We start from the raw sequence: 20919 nt of genomic DNA, 5'->3' as shown, positions 1-20919 counted from the left end.
CGCAAAGAGTCGGACACGAATGAGTGACTGAACTGAACTGAACTGAAGTTTATAATGGTGCCTGACATGTAAGTGTTTGAAAGTGAAAGTGAAAGTCATTCAGTCGTGTCTGACTCTTATACAGTCCATGGAATTCTCTAGGCCAGAATACTGGAGTGGGTGGCCTTTCTCTTCTCCAGGGTATCTTCCCAACCCAGGGATCGAACCCAGGTCCCCCACATTGCAGGCAGATTCTTTACCAGCTGAGCCACAAGGAAAGCCCAAGAAGACTGGAGTGGGTAGCCTATCCCTTCTCCAGCAGATATTCCCAACCCAGGAATTGAACCGGGGTTTCCTCCATTGCAGGCGGATTTTTTTTTTACCAACTGAGCTCTCAGGGAAGCCCTCGTGTAAGTGCTATTACTCTATTTCCAAACACAAGCTTCCTCTTTTGTGAAGGGCACAGTATTGTCTAGACTGCTCAGTCGTCTGCTGCTGTAATGTAGAATTTTTGAAAGTAACTTGTTTCTTAACTAGAATGGTGGTAACCCTGCCCATAACCATTGGAACCAGCTGGTGTGTTATATGTAATCTTTAAAAAAAATTTTTAAATCTATTTATTTTTGGCTGTGCTGGGTCTTTGTTGCTGCATGGGCTCTTTTCTAGATGTGGAGAGTAGGGGCTTCTCATTGCAGTGGCTTCGTCTGCTGTGGAGTCCGGCTCTTTGGCATGCGGGCTTTAGTAGTTGGGGCACCTGGGCTCAGCAGTTGCAGCTCCTGGGCTCTAGAACACAGGCTCAACAGGTGTGTTGCATGGGCTTACTTGCCCCAAGGCATGTGGGAATCTTCCTGGATCAGGGATCAAACCTACATTGGCAGGAGGATTCTTTACCACTGAGCCTCCAGGGAAGCCATCTGTAATCTTAATAGCAAAATACAAACTTTTCACAGAATCATCACATTTTAATGCAGGCTTTCTCCACTTTGACCTCTTCACTTTTCAAAGGTTAAACAAGTAGGTAATGGTCCCCTAGCTTGTAGTTAGAGTCTGATTTTGATTACTAGTCTTTATACTCTCAGCTCCAAGAAGTCTCCAACAAAACATAATGTTCAAAGATAAATGCTACAGATGAGGATGCTGTAACCCTAATCTTGAAAGATCTGGTCTGTGATCTTGGAAGCTGTCTTATTAAACCCTTTAATGATACTTGTTTTTGAGTTGTGATCTTCAGCATGATTTTGGTTTTGGCTTTTAGAGCTTTGAAAAAAATTCTGTCAGCTGTCACAAATATGATTTCTGTCTTCTGGCTCTTTCAAGCACTAAGGATCTGTCATTTCTAAATTTCATAATATAATGTGGCTATCAGTTCTCACCATTAAACTGAAGTTGGACTTTTCATGAGCACAATGCAAAAATGAGAAACTGTAATTTGTTATCAAGTAATGAAATGGCAAATGACCAGTTCCTGGAAGCTTTTAGGAGTTGTGCTGTATAACATATGACTGTGAAACAAGGCGCCCAAGTGCCTAGGAGCAGTGACGGTGACACCCAGCCATGCAGTCCCTCGCACCCAGGACCTTCTAGAACCTAGATTTCTGGGCCTATTTAGACCTTTGGAAATAGGATGTCTAGCAGATGCAATTATTGTTAAAAAGAATTATACAGTGATTCCCAAATGACATATTAAAACAGTCTTGAAAGTCTGGAGTTATATTTCAAATATTAGAATCAAAGCAGTTAGGCACTGGTAAGAAATTTAATGTAACATCCAGTTCAATTGTAAATTTTGTAGATGAAGAAAATAAGATTGTGAGTGGCTTAGCAGTTTTAGGATCATAGAGGTTTAGAGGAGGAAGAAAGCTCATAGGTGATCTGATACACCATTAACATTTTAAAGATGAAGACACTGAGAACCAGAAGGGCTGTGTGGCTGGCCTAGGTCACAGTCAGAGCAGCAAGTTGAGATCTTTCAAACCTCCAATCACAGAGATAATGGAGCTCTAAAGGGATGTATACAAGGTCTTTTCAAGGTTGTGGACACCAGTAGTGGAGACAGGAATGACAGGAATTGGAAGGTAAGGCCCAAGGCCTATTATACCCATCAAGTTGGCCTGCAACTTGTCTTGCAGTGTTTCACATTTACAGAAAAAAATTGATTCAAGATGTCATTTGAGAGTGTATCTGTCTTGATCTTTGTTGTTGGGGGTTAATATGTTGGAGGGAAAAAAAAAAGTTTGGTTGAGAACTGGCAGACCTACATCCATCACTGATTGTGCCACAGGATCATAGGTAAGTCATTTGACCTCTTCCAGTTCAGTTTTCCTGTCTCAGAAATTGTAGGCTAATATCATCCCTTAATACTCTACAGAATCATTATGAATGTCAAATTGTAAAAATATGCAGGAAAACACATTTAAAACATACTAATCTTGTTATATGGGAAACCATTTAAATAGAAATGAGTTTTATGATATAGAAGGATGTTCGTAAACTTAACTTATCATCCAGTGTTAACATTGCCTACCAGTTAAAAACACTAAAATATATATGCTTTCACTGTATATTTGTTTTTAATATCACTTAATTAATATAAATGCCTGGTCTTTACCTAGTATGACAGGCAATGGGTTTTATTGTATAAACATATTTAGTGGCAAAAGCTGTAGGTGAAAAAGAAGGAAAACAAATAGTTTTTCTTTTCCCAAGGATACAAGGTCATAGGGGACATTTATGTGATGCTGGAGCTAAAACTTATTCCTTTCTTTTCTGGCCCTCATATTAGATTAATGTAACAAACATTTTAAAAGTGCTTATTATGTGGAAGGCACTGTTTTACACTTAACAAATAGGATTTTATTAATCCTCCTACATCAGTCAGGGTTCAACCAGAAGACAGAAATCACACAGTGATGTGAGTAGTGAAAGTAAAACATAAAGCATTAATAAGCATAACAAGGGATTGAAGTAATGAGCGACTGGCTAGTATGAAGGAAGTGAAGTGAAAGTCGCTCAGTCGTGTCCGACTCTTTGCGACCCCAAGGACTGTATAGTCCATGGAATTCTCCAGGCCAGAATACTGGAGTGGGTAGCTTTTCCCTTCTCCAGGGGATCTTCCCAACCCAGGGATTGAACCTAGGTCTCCTGCATTGCAGGCGGACTCTTTACCAGCTGAGCCACAAGGGAAGCCCAGTATGAAGTAAAGAGAACTCTAAAAAATATAGGATTAGCAAATGCAGGCGCTGCCACTATCCCCAGGCTAAGAGAGCTCCCAAGGTAGAAATAAACCTGAAAGTGGGTATCCCCACCCAAGATCCAGACCTCTGGTGTGGCCACGGCATGCTGGGTGGCGGACGAGAAACCAGCAGGCTCCACTGGAGGGACCTGCGCAGAATTCATCCTCGGGGGCTACTGGTGTTGCTAGCTGCTACACACTGCAGAAGCTGGGTGTTAGAAGACAGAATTCATTCTCTACAAAAGCCGGCTACTGGAAAGACTGCAAGCAGGGAGCCTGATGAATGAGACAAGCTGAAAGTGGGAGGAAAACCCCTTCCTTTTCCAGCAACTCTCTGTTGCCCTCTAATGATGGTGCTTAGCATCAGGCCCACTGGCAAAGGAGAAATATTTAAAGGGCCATCTCCATTTGTGCAGAGCAGGCAACAAAGGTTGAATTTGAAGCTTTGAGGAAATAAATTGATAATTGGAACACCTTTCAATAGTTCTGTGAGATAGGAACTACTGTTATTTTAGTACCCATTTTACAGATGTAGAAACTGAGACGCAGAAAGGTAAAACCCCTTGCCCAAGGAGGGTCACATGGGCATTGAGTAAAGCCAAGATCTGAATCCTTGTGTTTTTGGCTCTGGCATTTTACTCTAAATTACTCCCCTATGAAGCCTCAGTGTTACTTTCCCTCCTGTAATGCATATTCAGCATTATCTCATGGCTTCACTGTACTCCAGTTTGATGACATAATGTCATTATATAAAATCCTTAAACTTTAGCAGACTTGTGGCTCTTCTCCTGCTGGTTTTCCATGTTTCTTCAGTTTTTTCTAAAATTCTACATACCCAAACCAAACCTCAAGTCTCTTCCCTTTTAACATTTCCTGTTGTGTATGAGGGCTTCCCTGGTGGCTCAGACAGTAAAGAAGCTGACTGCAATGCAGAAGATGCATGTTTGATCCCTAGGTCAGGAAGATCCCCTGGAGATGGAAATGGCAACCCCCTCTAGTATCCTTGCCTGGAGAATTCCATGGATAAGAGGAGCGTGGTGGGCTACAGTGCATGGGGTTGCAAAGAGTTGGACGTGACTGAGCAATTAAAACTTCACTTTAGTTGTGTTTGAGGGAGAAAATGTGAAGGAGCAGTCTGTGGTCTCCATATCTACACATTTCTATTGTCTGTTTTCTGCTTTCTGTCTCACTACCTTGGTGCAGACCCATCCAACCTATTACTGGACTGTGAACATGGCCAGCCTGCCAGTATGTCTGTCACCAATCAGAGGTCCAGTTCACCTTGAACACCATCACCATATTAGCTTTCATGAAGAGCAGCTTTGGTCATATCACCACCCTCCTCTGTCACCTCCAGGGGTTCCTCAGGCTCCACCCTACTAAAGCACATTCCCTCAGTTCAGCCTGCAAGGCCCTCTGTGCTCTAATGCTGACCAAACAACTCTTCAGGCCTAAACCTCCTGTCTTCTAGTAGCACTGGTTCTCATAGCTGAAGGGACTATTAGTGAGTGAATGAGTGAAGTCGCTCAGTCGTGTCTGACTCTTTGCGACCCTGTGGACTGTAGCCCACCAGGCTCCTCCGTCCATGGGATTCTCCAGGCAAGAATACTGGAGTGGCTATTACCTTCTCCAGGGGATCTTCCCAACCCAAGGGTTGAACCTGGGTCTCCCACGTTCCAGGCAGACGCTTTAACCTCTGAACCACCAGGGAAGCCCAAGGGGCTATGAAGTGTTCCTCTAACTTTGTGTCCTGCCTTCATCCTTTGTTTCTGGTATACATTTTGCTGGAAGCTTTTCTGCCTGGCGGCATGAGTCCAATCCCACCTCATCTCAGAATCATCTCAGAAGCTGCTGCTCCCACAAAGCCTTTCCTATTTTCAAATAATCTTTTTCTCCTTTTAAGCTCAAGAGTACTAAATTCTTCTCATATCATAGCTTTTTAGGATAGCAATATTGTTCTTGATCTCTACCCTACTATTAGGTAACAAATTCCTTGAAGGCAGGGGCAAATTTCACTAACTTTTCTTTCTTGTATCTGTGTTTCTATGTATTTATCTATCTACCCATCATTTACCTATCATTCATCCAGCTATCTATGTATCTCTGTATGTATCTATCTAACTGATTGATTGTATTTCTTTTGTTAAAAATTATTTATTTCTTTATTTTTTATTGTGCTGGGTTTTCATTGTTGCATGGGCTTTACCTAGTTGTAGTGAGCAGGGGCTACTGTTCGTTGTGATGCTTTTTCTTCTCATTGCGGTGGCTTCTCGTTGTGGAGCACAGGCTCTAGGCATGAGGGCTTCAGTAGTTGTGGCCCGCAGGCTCTAGAGCACAGGCTCAATAGTTGTGGCTCACGGGCTTAAGTTGCCCTGTGGCATGTGGAATCTTCTAGGACCAGGGATTGAACTCATGTTTCCTGCATTGGCAGGTGGATTCTTTACCATTGAGCCACTGCTGCTGCTGCTGCTAAGTTGCTTCAGTCGTGTCCGACTCTGTGCAACCCCATAGACAGCAGTCCACCAGGCTCCCCCGTCCCTGGGATTCTCCAGGCAAGAACACTGGAGTGGGTTGCCATTTCCTTCTCCAATGCATGAAAGTGAAAAGTGAAAGTGAAGTCGCTCAGTCCTGTCTGACTCTAGGGAAGCTTTGATTGTATTTCTTGAGACCAAGAAATACAGTCTGGTTAGCTTCATGAGACTCAGTTAGACTTGGCATCAGATTTACTTTAAAAGGATGTAGAAAGGAGACACAAGTATGTCCAGCAGCAGCATCACAGAAGCTGCAGCCATTCAGATGCAGTTTCTGTTTCCTAGTCATTGATGAGATGTTTCTATCTCAAGATTAATAGTAAATGAATGGAGAGCAAGGTGTATCAGGGAAATCACTTGTTTTGGGGTTCACCTGCTTAGCCCCTATTTAGCTCCAGAAGGATCAAGGACATTCTGTAGCATGGTATCCTGAACATAGTAAGAGATTAAAAGCTTTAACTTTTAATTTTGTGTCATTTTGGATTAGATTTTTGGTTTTGCTCTGCATTTGTGAATCAATTTTCCTGCTTATCAGCAGAATGCTGGTCCTCTGAGTCTCTGCTGCCTGTGTTTCTGTCTATATATTCCCTTACTTACCTGTTTTTAATTCCTAACCTCATTTAGGAACCTTCAAATAGATCTTCAAAACTTTCCTACTGACCTGGGATCATTTTCAATACTAACAACCTGCTTGATCCTTGAAGGCTTGTCTTAGCCTCCTCTTCAGCTCTAGGTCCTTATTGTTTATTGTAATTAGCCCCAGAGTCACCTGAGTGGCCAAAACAGTCATTTATGAGCAATACATCATGAGAATACCTGCATCTAGGAAGAAATAACAGAGCTCAACATTGCAGATTGAGTTCCTGAACCACTCAACAGAAGTTTCTGGTGGAAGTCATATATATAAGAAAAAATAGTTTTAAAATCACATTTTTCATATTAACAAACTCTGGAGATATATTATTCTCCAGAATAATATATTATTAGATAATTTTCATAAAACTTTGTAAAACGTGCACTTTTAGTGTCCATTGGGTTTCCATGTGACTTTTCAAAGATTTCAGTTTGCACTAAAGTTTTGCATACACTAAACATTCAACAGCTGTTAGTTGAATATTGTGTAAGATACACAGTATCTTTGTTCTCAATTATTAGAAATCTCACTGTTTGCTAGAAAACTAAATTTGAAGAGCAGGCAAATATCTCTGTATGATAGCTTATGGTGAACGGAGTTGGATTCTGATCTCCAAAGAAGAGAATATTAAGCTTCAGGACAAGAGACAAGGCTTGATCACTCAGAGCTTTTGTGTAGCAAGAGTTTTATTAGAGTATAGCAAGGGACAGAGAAAGCTTCTGACATTGACATCAGAAGGGGACAGAGAGTGCCCCAGTCTTAATCAGTCTTTCAGTTGGTTGCTTACCATAGAAAGGTCTTCCCAGACCCACTCCCACAACATACATTTTAAAATAACAGGATTAGAACTAACAATAGAAAGATTTTACCAGATCCACTCCCAAAACTGGTGGCTCAGTGGGTAAAGTGTCTGCCTCCAATGCGGGAGACCCAGGTTCGATCCCTGGGTCGGGAAGATCACCTGGAGAAGGAAATGGCAATCCATTCCAGTACTCTTGCCTGGAAAATCCCATGGACTGAGAAGCCTGGTAGGCTACAGTCCGTGGGGTTGCAAAGAGTCGGACATGACTGAGCCACTTCACTTCACTCCCAAGATTTAGTCAGAAGGTTTCTGTTAAGAAGGAGAAACATGTCCTCGGGCAAGATACATCGTCGTTATATAATCATTAGTACAGAGCTTAAGCAAAAACATACCCTTGAGCAAGATGAGTTGTTTTGTTGTGTAATCATTAGCTCTGGAGTTAAAGAAAGTTGGTCTTCCCTGGTGGCTCAGACGGTAAAGCGTCTGCCCACAATGCAGAAGACCCCAGCTCAATCCCTAGGTCAGGAAGATCTCCTAGAGAAGGAAATGGCAACCCACTCAGAAAGAAATGGCATCCCATCCAGTATTCTTGCCTATAAAATCCCATGGACAGAGGAGCCTGGTAGGCTACAGTCCATGCGGTCGCAAAGACTTGGACATGACTGAGCGACGTCACTCCACTCACTGAAGAAAGTTGGTGGTGGTGGTTTAGTCACTAAGTCATGTCCGACTCTTGCAACCCCATGGACTGTAGCCTACCAGGCTCCTCTGTCCATGGGATTTTACAGGCAAGAATACTGGATGTGTTGCCATTTCCTTCTCCAGGGGATCTTAAAGAAAGTTAGTCTTATAATAAATAGATTGTTGTGGTAACAACTCAGAGCTTAAGGAAAGAAACGTCTTATGTGATTAAGATGAAGGAAAGCAGAAAAAAAAATTGTCCCTTTCTCCTCCTTGAGGGCCCTGGACTGCTTATCAACCTACCTAAGAATTACCTCTCTTATGTACAAGGTCTTAACCAGGTGATTAGCCTTCTCCTTGAGGACACGTGCCTTTTTCAAGCAGTCCTGGTGCACAGAGAGCACTGTTTCTCAGCCTCAACGTGTGTACAGACCACTTCCCACACACATTAAAAATGTAGCTTTCTGGGATCTCATCCCCAACCGTTTTGGATTCAGTTCTGGAAATGGACCCAGGCAGCTGTACTTTCACAGCATCCAGTGCGGTTCTACGCATGTAGTGTGAGGACAGCACTTTAAGAATACTGAAGTTGCCTCTAGAGTCGATGGTCAAGTATTTTAATAGTTTTTGAGGTGCTTTCTGGGTTGACTTCCAAAACATCACTTGGAGTTGTGATTTTCAGAAACAGTCTTCTCAAAGTGTAATTTACATGGCATCAGCTTCATCTAATCTTAGTGGACAAGCCTATATTTTAGCACATTTGCTGAGTTGTGCAACGGTTATGATGACTGTTATCTCTTTGCCTTTGCTTGGGTTGATCTAATACTCAGTCTATCATGCCAGTTGATGACAGTGTATACAATACAGTTTCTTGTTTGGAAGTCAGCTAAGTGCTTTGGGAAGATAATAAAGGCAAAAGACCCAAGTCTGAGCTGTGTTTCCATCACCCAGTTGCCCTAAGCTCTAGGGCAAGGGACATGGCCTTTCTGAGTCTTAATCACCTCATTTATAAAAATGGAGATAATGTTACTTCATATGGCTCTTGTGAAAATTAAATGTGAAAAGGTATTTGGAGTGTAATTTGTAAGTAAAATATTTAATTAATGAGGACCTACCTTTGGTTGCTTAATTACTGATCCAGGAAGTGAAGAGACATTAATGAGTAAGACAAACAATCTTCCTGAACAGATAGTAAGGGAAATGAGTATAGTCCTATGAGGGAATATAACAAAAATTTTTTTGACTTGAGTGGGCAGTGAGGAGTCTGTGCAAGGAAGGCAGGAAAGTTTTACCCAGGGAGGTAATGTTTGAGATGAAAGCTGACAGATGAATTAGCATTCACTAAGCAAGGGAATGATGGTACTAGCATTCTGGGAGGAAGAAATGGGGCACACTGTGGCAGAAGGTACACTGTACATTTGAAGGATGTGAACAAATGCTGTGGCAGCTGGAGGGAGAAGGTGGTGCCAGGGAGCAGGCCCCAGACCCCGCAGTGCTCTGCAGTGCATGTAAAGGTTCAGGACCTGATCCTTGAAGGGTGTTAAGTGCAATAGCACTAGTGTTTGTGATGTAACCAGATTTGCATTTCTAGCACCTGCTCTGGTAGGATTAATGGGGAGTGGAGGGAGGGCAGAGGATGCCAGAAGGCCAATTTGGAAGCTATTGCAACAGTTTAGATGAGAGACATGGGCTAAAGTCTAGGTCTGTGGCAGACCTAGAGAGATGCTAGTGTATTAGAAATAAATTTAGGGTATGAGATAGATTGGATATGGCTACAGATTATATTTGGAAGGGGCTTCCCTTGTGGCTCAGATGGTAGAGAGTCTGCCTGCATTGCGGGAGACCTGGGTTTGATCCCTGGGTTGGGAAGATCCCCTGGAGAAGGAAATGGCAGCCCACTCCAGTATTCTTGCCTGGAGAATTCCATGGGTAGAGGAGCCTGGAGGGCTACAGTCCATGGGGTCGCAATGAGTTGGACGTGACTGAGTGACTAACCATATCTGGGAGATATGTAGAGGGTGGTGCCTGGATGACACTTAGATTTCTGACTTGCATAATCAAATAGTGGTGGTTCTTTCAGTTAGATATGAAACATTACAAGGACAAAGTGTTTGAAGGTGAACAGGAATCTCTTAAGTGTATGTAAAGCACTCGGCACTGTGTCTGATGGTCAATGAATGGTAGCCGCAGTGAGGATCGTGATGATGTTAAGATGCCTTCAAGGCATCTTAGTGAATATCTTGAGCAGTAATGAGCTATACAAATGTTGGTTATTACTATTATTTTGGTCATAAAACATGGCAAGCACTATATTAATTCATGTTTTAATTTCTTTAACTTATACTTCAAAATTACTTATAATTTTGATTATAAGTTGATCAAAGCCCCAAAGATATAAAGCTTGGATTTTACTGTATTAAATAGGAGGACATGTTTCATAATCTTCCAAGTTTATTGATTGAAACTGAAAGCTGCAACTAGATCATTCCTCAGAGCTCCTCTAGGGAGTGTTACATTAGAAAGATAACAGCAGGCTTGTAAATTAGTACAGTTTACCAACCCACAAGCATTTGTCACTTCTCCCCTCCTCATGAGAGAACAGAAGGGAAATAAGCAGTCTTTCCTCAGAGTGCCTCCTGCCTCATGATTTGTTTGGCATAAATTGCTACCTGCCTTGTGGCTGGGAAGTTAGCTAATTTAAGGGCTGAATGAGAAAGCTCTGAAAACAGCCAGAGTGTTCTATTGAAGTCGATGGCCAGTCAATAGGGAAAAAGGAGAATAAGCTGATTAATGATGAAATCAGGAACACCCTTTAAAAAGAATCCTTAGGCTTTGCCAAGCTGATTTAAGTGGATCTCGTATCACTAGTAACCTGGTGCCCATCCAAAGTTTCTGATTTCAACTTTAGACAGTTCTCAGTATCTCATTATTAAATCAGGACTAACATTTTTTCAGTGGAACAATACCCAGATAATTGTGACCCATTTTTTTTTTTCTATTGTAAATTTAGTTGTCTCTCTACCTGTGAGGCAAAATTATAATTAGATGAATACTTGCTTATTTACAGGTGTATTTCAACTCAAGAGAAAATCTAGATGTTTTCAGCCAACAAACTCAGATTGTGAAGGGCACCTGGAGTTAGTGGTTCCTTGGTGTCTGATTTAGGTTAGCATTTTGATTGCTTCATTAATTGTGTGGCATTGCCATGTTGAGTTTCATAAGCTTTGCTATTCTCATCAGTGAAATGGAAATGATAATAATATTTCCTCTCTCAAAGGAAAATTTCCAGAGTTAAATGAAGCAAATACCTACAAAATGCTCTGAATGGTGCCTGACACTTCAAGAGTCTTACTGCATTTGGGCTGCTGTAACAAAATACCATAGACTGTCATATAAACAACAGGAATTTGTGTCTATAGTTCTGGAGGCTGGGGAAGTCCAAGATCAGAGCACTAGCACATTTAATGTGTGATCAGGACCCACTTTCTAAATCTCAGATGGCCGTCTTCTGTGTCCTCACATGGTGGATGGTGCGAGGGAGCTCTGAACGCCAATCCCATTCATGAGAGCTTTACCTTTAGTACCTAATTAGCTCCCAAAGGCCCCACCTCCAAATCCTCTCACATTGTGGACTAGGTTTCAACATATGAATTTTGAAGGAACACAAACATTCAGTCTGTTCAATAAGCATTCATTCACAGAGGGCTATGCTTACAAGTCTCTACCTAGATTAATATGGTGAGAGAGAATGTCAATATATTTCTCCACCAGTGGGTGAGCACAGTGAATAGTCTGAGCCACACAAAAAGAAGCTGTTCTTCACTTCTGAGATCTCATATTGGCTCAACATTTGTCTTCTAAACATCTAATGTCTAGAATGTGAATCCTGTAGGCAGAGGCTCCCTATCTCTCTCTAACCCCAGCGTCTGACCCCATGTGCCATGTAGGGTCAATCAATGTGCATTGTGTAAATAAATAATAGTACCGTGATTTGTAGGCTTTTCATTGGTTCTCAAGTCTCTGTGGAAGGGAGAAGCAGGGTCTTCTAAAAGGAAAGGAATCAATCTGAGGTTATTAATAACATTCCCATTGTCATTTGAAGAGGTGGGGCGTATGCAGAAGCAATGGGGCTGGATCTGTGGCAAAAGAGAAAACTAATTCTTATAAAACAATGTCTTATAACACAAACACAGTCCCAACAAGTGAGGTCTGTTTTGGTGGATATTTCCTTGTTTTAGAACCAGAATCACCTGAAATAGGCATAAAGCACCATGAAACAGTCCAAAGGGTTGCAAAGCATCAGACATAACTGAGCAATTAAGCACACATGCACACACCATGAGACAAAAATTCCAACACTGTATAATTTTGATATCTTTGTTAAATGGTATTATCCATTAGTGCACAGCTGCTGAGTCCACTGTTGACCAGCCTGAGATAAACTACAAAACTTACATATATTATTTAAAAATAAAATGTTGATTCCACAGGGTTATTGAAAAATCCAAGTCATGCTGATTTAATATTGCAAGATGAAGTTAATTTTAGAAGGCTTTCTGTATAATTTGAGTAGCTTAATACCCCATTAATAAAAATGCTTTGGTGTCTAGGATAAACCCTTTGCTTTGGAGGAGCACGTTTATTTTCCAAAGATGGTGTTAACTTGTGCCCTTTTGTAAACAGTGCTTCATACATGGAGTGTCTTTTTCCTCTCTTCTTTTCTCTTTTCTGTCTCTGAGGGCAAACATCTTTGTTTGCTGAGGGTCTGCAGTAATTAGAGTTACCCTTAGGAAACTGGTGGAGGGCCTGATTCACCCCATTACATTCCCTCTCCATTTCCTGCCTGTGGGGTTTGTAAGGGAACTTGTGAGGGTCTGCTGTGGGTAGAAGCTTGTGTTTTGTTTGAGGAGAAGAGATTTAGTGAAACAGGACTAGGAAAGCTGGGCATGATATGTCTCCTTGGTGTGACCTGAGTTTCTTTCATTGTTTGTAACCACGAGCTTCACTAATACCAGTGGAGTGGTTAACACATGTTCCAACAAAGGCGAAACCAGTCTCATCAATGCCTTTGTGTGTTGACGAACAGGAAGTATGGGGGACAGCGTTTTATCATGTAGCCGAGAATTAGCAATGATTATTTCTTCTGAAAGCATCTGCTTAATGACAGCTCTTTCAAACTCCATCAGAAAGGAGTTAGAGAAAAATCTGTAGTTAGAAATCTTGCACTGAAGGGTTCCATATAGATGCTTACTATTTCCAAATCACCAGCTCTGAGCTGTGTTCAAACTTTAGGGTGCTTATCACAGACTCTGACAGTTGGACTATGTGCCAAGCACTGCTCTTTGCAGTGTTCCTGCATACGCTGGGCTGGGAAAGGCATTTATAAACAAAGAAGCCCAGCGAAGGGCGGGGTGGGGCTGAAATCCAGGCATGAGCCAAGGGTAGTCTAGTGAGGCAAGAACCATAAACTTGACATTTTGCCTCCTTCTGCCCTTGAAACAACTATTTATAAGTCAATGATGAATATAATCATAATCTTATTAGTAATTCCTAGTGTTTGTTATAGGAGAAGGCAATGGCATCCCACTCCAGTACTCTTGCTTGGAAAATCCTATGGACGGAGGAGCCTGTTAGGCTGCAGTCCATGGGGTCGCTAAGAGTCGGACACGACTGAGCGACTTCACTTTAACTTTTCACTTTCATGCATTGGAGGAGGAAATGGCAACCCACTCCAGTGTTCTTGCCTGGAGAATCCCAGGGATGGGGGAGCCTGTTGGGCTGCCGTCTATGGGGTCGCACAGAGTCGGACATGACTGAAGTGACTTAGCAGCAGCAGCAGCAGTGTTTGTTATTGTATAAAAATAATAAGAAGGATATCTTCATAAGCATTATTTCATATAATTATCACAATTACTCGAGATAATTATCATTCTCATCTCACAGGTGACAAAATCAAGGTTCAGAGAGTTTGAGACATTTGTCTATAGTAGAATTGGGACTTAAATCCAGGAGTTATTTTTTCCACATATTTTGCACATACAATTCCAGCATTAGCCCCATTAAAATATAGGATTAGAGGGAAATGCATAGTACTTTGAAAGTTTTTGAATTTTGATGATTGAAGAAATATTAAATTTTGGTTGTAGGTAGGGTGAGACGTATGGGAACAAAAGCATGGAAAACCTGCTCCTTTTCTGGTAATTATTCCCGGGTCCGGAAGTCTGCTGGAGAAGGGACAGGCTACCCACTCCAGTATTCTTGGGCTTCCCTGGTGGCTCAGCTGGTAAAGAATCCGCCTGCAATGTGGGAGACCTGAGTTTGATCCCTGGGTTGGGAAGATCCCCTGGAGAAGGGAAAGGCTACTCACCCCAGTATTCTGGCCTGGAGAATTCCATGGACTATTCCATGGGGTCTCAAAGAGCAGGACACGACTGAGCAACTTTCACATACTCATAAAATATAGGGGTATGTAACTTTAAAAGATACCTGTATATGCATATATTCATATGTGTATGTATTTATATTATACCCACTATTAATACTTATTTTAAATATTCTGTTACAGGGTCAAGCTGAGGGACTAGCATAAATGTAAGATACTTGTTACTCTTAGCTGGAGCTATAGTCTCTCAATAAACACTTGCCTTCTGGCTTCAATTCATTTCAGTTTGAACTTCTGAACCCTTTCACTGGAAGGTTCCATTTATTTTGTCAAGGGATCTTGGGGAATGAACACCTGTAGTTTGCTGGTACTGGTTTGATCTTTGACTCCTTGACCTTGGATCAATAAAGGAGAGGCTGCAATAGATGTTTTTAACTGTGCAAACAAACCTTATTTTAAGTAGAGCAACTTTGGTTTTAACTGGGATCCAAAAAAGAAATCAGACTCGATTTATAATTACAGATAAATTCTCTGAAGAATGCATTGTGTACAGCATTAAGCAATCGTTCCAAACCTTAAAGATAACAGATGAAATGGGGCATTATGAATACGTCATTTATGGGTCTTTGCTATTTTATCAGACTTTGTGTTGGTGACTTTCTGAGTTAATTCCTATCTCCTTTTCTGTAGAGCCTATTACTCTTATGTCAGAGTCTGCCAACCACAGTTTTGTATTTCCTTCTTAAGTGTAGGAACTGCCCTGCCTATGCATATTGTCCTGGCCTTTGATTTCAGGTTTTTGCTGTGAGTGGCCTTGGGTCTAATGGCCTCTGGCACCCTGCCCCTTCTCTCAGATGTGAAGCTATTGTGTGCAGAGTAGGCTGATCACTCATTCAATCAGAGACCTTGAAATGTCTCCTTCATTTTATAAAGATTGGAGAGGAACAGACTAATGGGCACGGGGGTTGCGGGGGAGGGAAGGACTCTGAACACTGTACCCACGGGGTTTGAGGAAGACCCTTCCATCTCTACCTGACGCTCTTGGCCCCAGAGGACTGGTGGGCTATATGCCACTTTCACCAACATAATACAGCTAATAACATTTATTTCTGTTTTGGTGCTGAATTAGATGCTTAGCTTCAAAGCCTCACACAGCAGGTTTGGAGACCCTGCTGAAGATTCTGGCACCATTTCAGTGTAGTGCAGGCAGCTTCAATAAGACATGGGCCAGGGGACTGATTTAAAGGCACATTTCCTTGTATCAAGGTTGACTGAAAGAAAGTAGCCACCAGGAGGTTTTGACAGCCCAGGAATGGGTGACCCTGCCTTGGCAGCTCTGGCCTTTGGAGCCCAGCCAGGGCAGGCGTTGGAGATGAGTCTCACCAACAGCTGCAGATGCCACGGCTCAGGATGCATAATCCAAAGCTTGACAGCTGCCAAACTAGCCCCCCGAGTGCCTGAATGTGTTGGCTCTTCTGAAGGAGATGACAGGAAGGAACCAGAGGGACCGCCATGGCTCCTTTCCAAATACAGCATTAAAGGGAAGCCAGGGGAACATTACAATTTCCTCTGTATTTTAAGAAGCACAGGAATCATATAATAATCTTAACCCAATGTATTGCTATCATACCTAGAGGAGGATGTGAACTAAATCCTGTATGTTTTTGTGACCCTTTTCAGTTTTTAGAGCATTCATTGATTCAATCCATTGACAATCCTTTATTAAATGCTTACTCCATGGTCAGCAGCAAGAATACAGAGGTTGAATAAAAGTATAGTAACTTACTTTCAGGTGGTGTTTCTCAGACTTTATAACTCAGCCTACTTAGGAGGGGCTGGAGATTCTGTGGCTCACCAATTCCAGCCTCTTCCTCCTTCCAGTGGTAGAAAATTTCAGAGGGTGATTATGATGAATTGACTTTAGGATTACTAAAATACACAGGCTAAAATTTGAATCATAACATCTAGTCTAGTAATGTAGAAACTACCTTATTTTGTGTGTCAGTTTCTCAAGGCTGCCATAGCAAAGTACTACATACTGAGTGTTTTAAACAGCGGAAGTTATTATCTCATTGTTCTGGAGGCTAGAAGTCTAAAATCAAGATGTCAGTAGAGTCGGTCCCGTCCTAGAGTCGGGAGGAAGGAGCTATTCATGGACTCCCTCTTTGGTTTAGATGACCGTCTTTGCTCTGTGTCTCTTCACATTGTCTTCCTTCTGTGTGTATTCTGGGTCCAAATTTCCCCCTAAGGACACCAGTCGTATTAGATTAGGGCCCAGCCTAATGACTTCATCTTAAAATTACATCTGTAAAGACCCTGTCTCCAAATAGAGTCACATTCAGCTCTACAGGGGGAGAGGAATTTCCCAGGCGCACGAATACTGGAGTGGGTTGCCATGCCCTCCTCCAGGGGATCTTCCCGACCCAGGGACTGAACCCAGGTCTGTTGTGTCTCCTGCATTGACAGGTGGGATCTTTACCACTAGCCCCACGTGGGAAGCCCATGGATTTGGAGGGTACACAATTAAACCTAAAACTCTTCACATCTTGCCTGTTCTCAGTCCCTTCTGCTTCTTATATTACTTGTTGTTGTTCAGTCACTCAGTTGTGTCTGACTCTTAGCGACCCCACGGATGGCAGCACACCAGACTTCTCCGTCCATCACCATCTTCCAGAGTTTGTTCAAACTCATGTCCATTGAGTCGGTGATGCCATCTTATATTACTAGACTGAATATATGCGTTGCTTCTCCCTCTTAGGTCTTCTTCCTCTCCAGATAATTACTGACTTTAATATTGACAAACTTGCATATTAACTATTACCATTCTCATTTCTAAGGATGACTCAGAGAGGCCCAGTAGCATCTCTAAGGCTCCACAATAAACAGCAGGCTTGGAATTCAGTCTTTGGCTTTTCTATCTTTACAGACAAGCTTTGGAATCTTGTCTGCTCTGCTGGAAAATGGTTAAAGGAAATAGAGGAATCCATCCCTAGATACCACCTCAGGATGGTAAATAAAACCTCCCTTTCCCTTTTTGCTGCTCACATGACTGTGGATTTTCAAAGGTTATAGGGTATATGGGTCAGTTGGGTAGGACCGGCCATCTCTTTGGTGTTTTACCCTGTCATCTGTGATCCAAACAAACATGCTGCAAGGCAGCACATCAAGAACTCCAGGAACACTGTTCTGCTTCCCCTCAGGGGAATGTCCACCTTAGTCCACCTCCTGCCCATCTGCTCCTTTCCCCTGGCTACAAGTCATTGGTTCAGTTGAGATGACATAAAACAGATTACACACTCTAAGGGAAATTTACTTTACTGTCTTATTTCCCCAATGTTTTACAGTCAGTTTAATTCATATGGCCCATATGTCCTCTGTCCCTCACAGAAGCAGCTGCATACTTAGCGCCTCCTGTCTCTTTCCAGGAACATCAGGATACACAGAACACTGCAGAAAGTGATGTGTATACACACACACCACAATAGATAGTGAGAGCAGGAGTGAGAAAGAAAGAGAGAGATGCTTTACAGTTTTCAAAATGCTTGCCAGACAAAAATGACCTTTTCCTAGTTTCTGATCTAGCGCTGGGCTGCAAATGTTTCCCATAAGGGACCAATTTTGAGTGAGGCAAAAAAGTCTGCATTTCTGGGCAGATGTTTGTCTAGGTGGGAGGTGGGGTAAATAAGAGAACAGTTCTACAGAACTCCCACTAGTCTGTGTGATTCTGCTTCATCATCATCAATTAATATTTATTGAGTCATAGATCATGCGGCACATGGCACTGTATGCTGTTCTGAAGGGTAATATTTTATTTCCTGCCATGGGATCCTGGAGAGTTGCTACATTTAACAGCTAAATGGTAGATATTTTTGAACAGTTGGTTAAAGGGACTCATTTATATATTCATTTATAAAATTACCTCGCAGCCTTGGGAATCAAGAGAAACCTTTTATGAGTATGTATCATTTTTAGCTGATTATCACAGAGAGGAAATAAAATGTATATATTACAGTAAAAGCTAGCTTTTCTTTTTCTTTTGCTAAAAGTATAGGAAAAAATACAGCTTATTAGCTCCATATTACACTTTGGCCAGGTGTTCTAAAGTGGTTTAGGTAAGACCTGATACATATTTGGAATCATTGCTGAAGTGTGTTTATTGCAGGTGATAGCATCTCTTCCCTTTCAACAGTAGGGAAAACTGAGACATTAAGCACTTTAATGATGTCCATAAATTCACATATGGAACATGGATCTCATCACATAGACCCTCCAAGTCAGGGCAAGTTGAATAAAATATAAAATTTCCTTTGTTGTGGCCAATGAGTTGCTTGTTACTCTATAGTTTTATCTCCCTGTAAATCCTGCCCTCTTCCATTCTTACTCCAGCTCTCCTGCCCCCTCACCCACTCAGCCACTCACATGCTCGTACATACAGGCCCTTGCCAAGCTGGACTATTCACTACCTTCTGGTGTAGTCATATATTGTTCTGCCACCAAAGCTTTGATTTTATTGTTTTCTCATTTGTAACTCCATACGCTATTACCAAGCTCTTGGTTAAATCTTGGGCATCTTTCAGTTCAGTTCATTTGCTCCGTTGTGTCCAACTCTTTGCGACCCCATGGACTGCAGCACGCCTGGCTTCCCTGTCCATCACTAACTCCTGTAGCTTTCTCAAACTCATGTCTATTGAGTCGATGATGCCATCCAACCATCTCATCCTCTGTCATCCCCTTCTGCCTTCAATCTTTCCCAGCATCAAGTCTTTTCTAAGGAGTCAGTTCTTCGCATCAGGTGGCCAAAGTATTAGAGTTTCAGCTTCAGCATTAGTCCTTCCAATGAATGTTCAGGACTGATTTCCTTTAGGACTAACTGGTTTGATCACCTTGCAGTCCAAGGGACTGTCAAGACTTTTCTCCAATACCACAGTTCAAAAGCATCAATTCTTTGGCACTCAGCTTTCCTTATGGTCCAACTCTCACATCCATACATGACTACTGGAAAAACCGTAGCCTTGACTAGACAGACCTTTGTTGGCAAAGTAATATCTCTGCTTGCTCAAAATTCTCCAAGCCAGGCTTTAGCAGTATGTGAACTGTGAACTTCCAGATGTTCAAGCTGGTTTTAGAAAAGGCAGAGGAACCAGAGGTCAAATTGCCAACATCTGCTGGATCATGGAAAAAGCAAGAGAGTTCCAGAAAAACATCTCTATTTCTGCTTTATTGACTATGCCAAAGCCTTTGACTGTGTGGATCACAATAAACTGTGGAAAATTCTTCAAGAGATGGGAATACCAGAGCACCTGACCTGCCTCTTGAGAAACCTATATGCAGGTCAGGAAGCAACTGGACATGGAACAACAGAATGGTTCCAAATAGGAAAAGGAGTATGTCAAGCCTGTATATTGTCACCCTCCTTATTTAACTTCTATGCAGTGTACATCATGAGAAATGCTGGGCTGGATGAAGCACAAGCTGGAATCAAGATTGCTGGGAGAAATGTCAATAACCTCAGATATGCAGATGACACCACCCTTATGGCAGAAAGTGAAGAGGAACTCAAAAGCCTCTTGATGAAAGTGAAAGAGGAGAGTGAAAAAGTGGGCTTAAAACTCAACATTCAGAAAACGAAGATCATGGCATCTGGTCCCATCACTTCATGACAAATAGGTGGGGAAACAGTGGAAACAATGTCAGACTTTATTTTGGGGGGCTCCAAAATCACTTCAGATGGTGACTGCAGCCGTGAAATTAAAAGACGCTTATTCCTTGGAAGGAAAGTTATGACCAACCTAGATAGCATATTCAAAAGCAGAGACATTACTTTGCCAACAAAGGTTCATCTAGTCAAGGGTATGGTTTTTCCTGTCGTCATGTATGGTTGTGAGAGTTGGACTGTGAAGAAAGCTGAGTGCCGAAGAATTGATGCTTTTGAACTGTGGTATTGGAGAAGACTCTTGAGAGTCCCTTGTACTGCAAGGAGATCCAACTGGTCCATTCTAAAGGATATCAGTCCTGGGTGTTCATTGGAAGGACTGATGCTAAAGCTGAAATTCCAATACTTTGGCCACCTTGTGCGAAGAGTTGACTCATTGGAAAAGACTCTGATGCTGGGAGGGATTGGGGGCAGGAGGAGAAGGGGACGACAGAGGATGAGATATCTGGATGGCATCACTGACTCAATGGACATGAGTTTGAGTGAACTCCAGGAGTTGGTGATGGACAGGGAGGCCTGGTGTGCTGCGATTCATGGGGTCGCAAAGAGTCAGACACGACTGAGTGACTGAACTGAACTGAACTGAACTGAAGTTTGTCATAGCTTTTCTTCCAAGGAACAAGTGTCTTTTAATTTCATGGCTGCAGTCATCATCTGCAGTGATTTTGGAGCACCCCAAATTAAAGTCTGTCACTATTTCCATGGTTTCCCCATCTATTTTCCATGAAGTGATGGGGCCAGGTGCCATGATCTTAGTTTTTTGAATGTTGTGTTTTAAGCCAAAACTTTTTTACTCTGGGCATCTTTAGGGAACCACTCAAATCCGACAGGCTCTCAAGGCCTGTTTCATACCCCTTTCTTCCATTATTAGTAGGCTTCTTTTTTTTCCCCTCTTCCACCATTACACAGCTTTTAGATAATCTATTATAGCTCTTTACCCTCTTCCCATTTCTCATGCTCTAGCT

General features: G+C 42.1%; 1 protein-coding gene across 1 annotated transcript in view; it reads left to right on the top strand.

Moving 5' to 3' along the window:
* Positions 1-20919, top strand: part of NXPH1 (neurexophilin 1) — a 367434-nt gene that overhangs the window by 77898 nt on the left and 268617 nt on the right. The window lies entirely within an intron of this gene.

Source organism: Bos indicus x Bos taurus, chromosome 4 (genome assembly GCF_003369695.1).
Source record: "Bos indicus x Bos taurus breed Angus x Brahman F1 hybrid chromosome 4, Bos_hybrid_MaternalHap_v2.0, whole genome shotgun sequence".
Lineage (NCBI taxonomy): Eukaryota > Metazoa > Chordata > Mammalia > Artiodactyla > Bovidae > Bos > Bos indicus x Bos taurus.
This window is presented reverse-complemented; position numbering and strand designations above follow the sequence as displayed.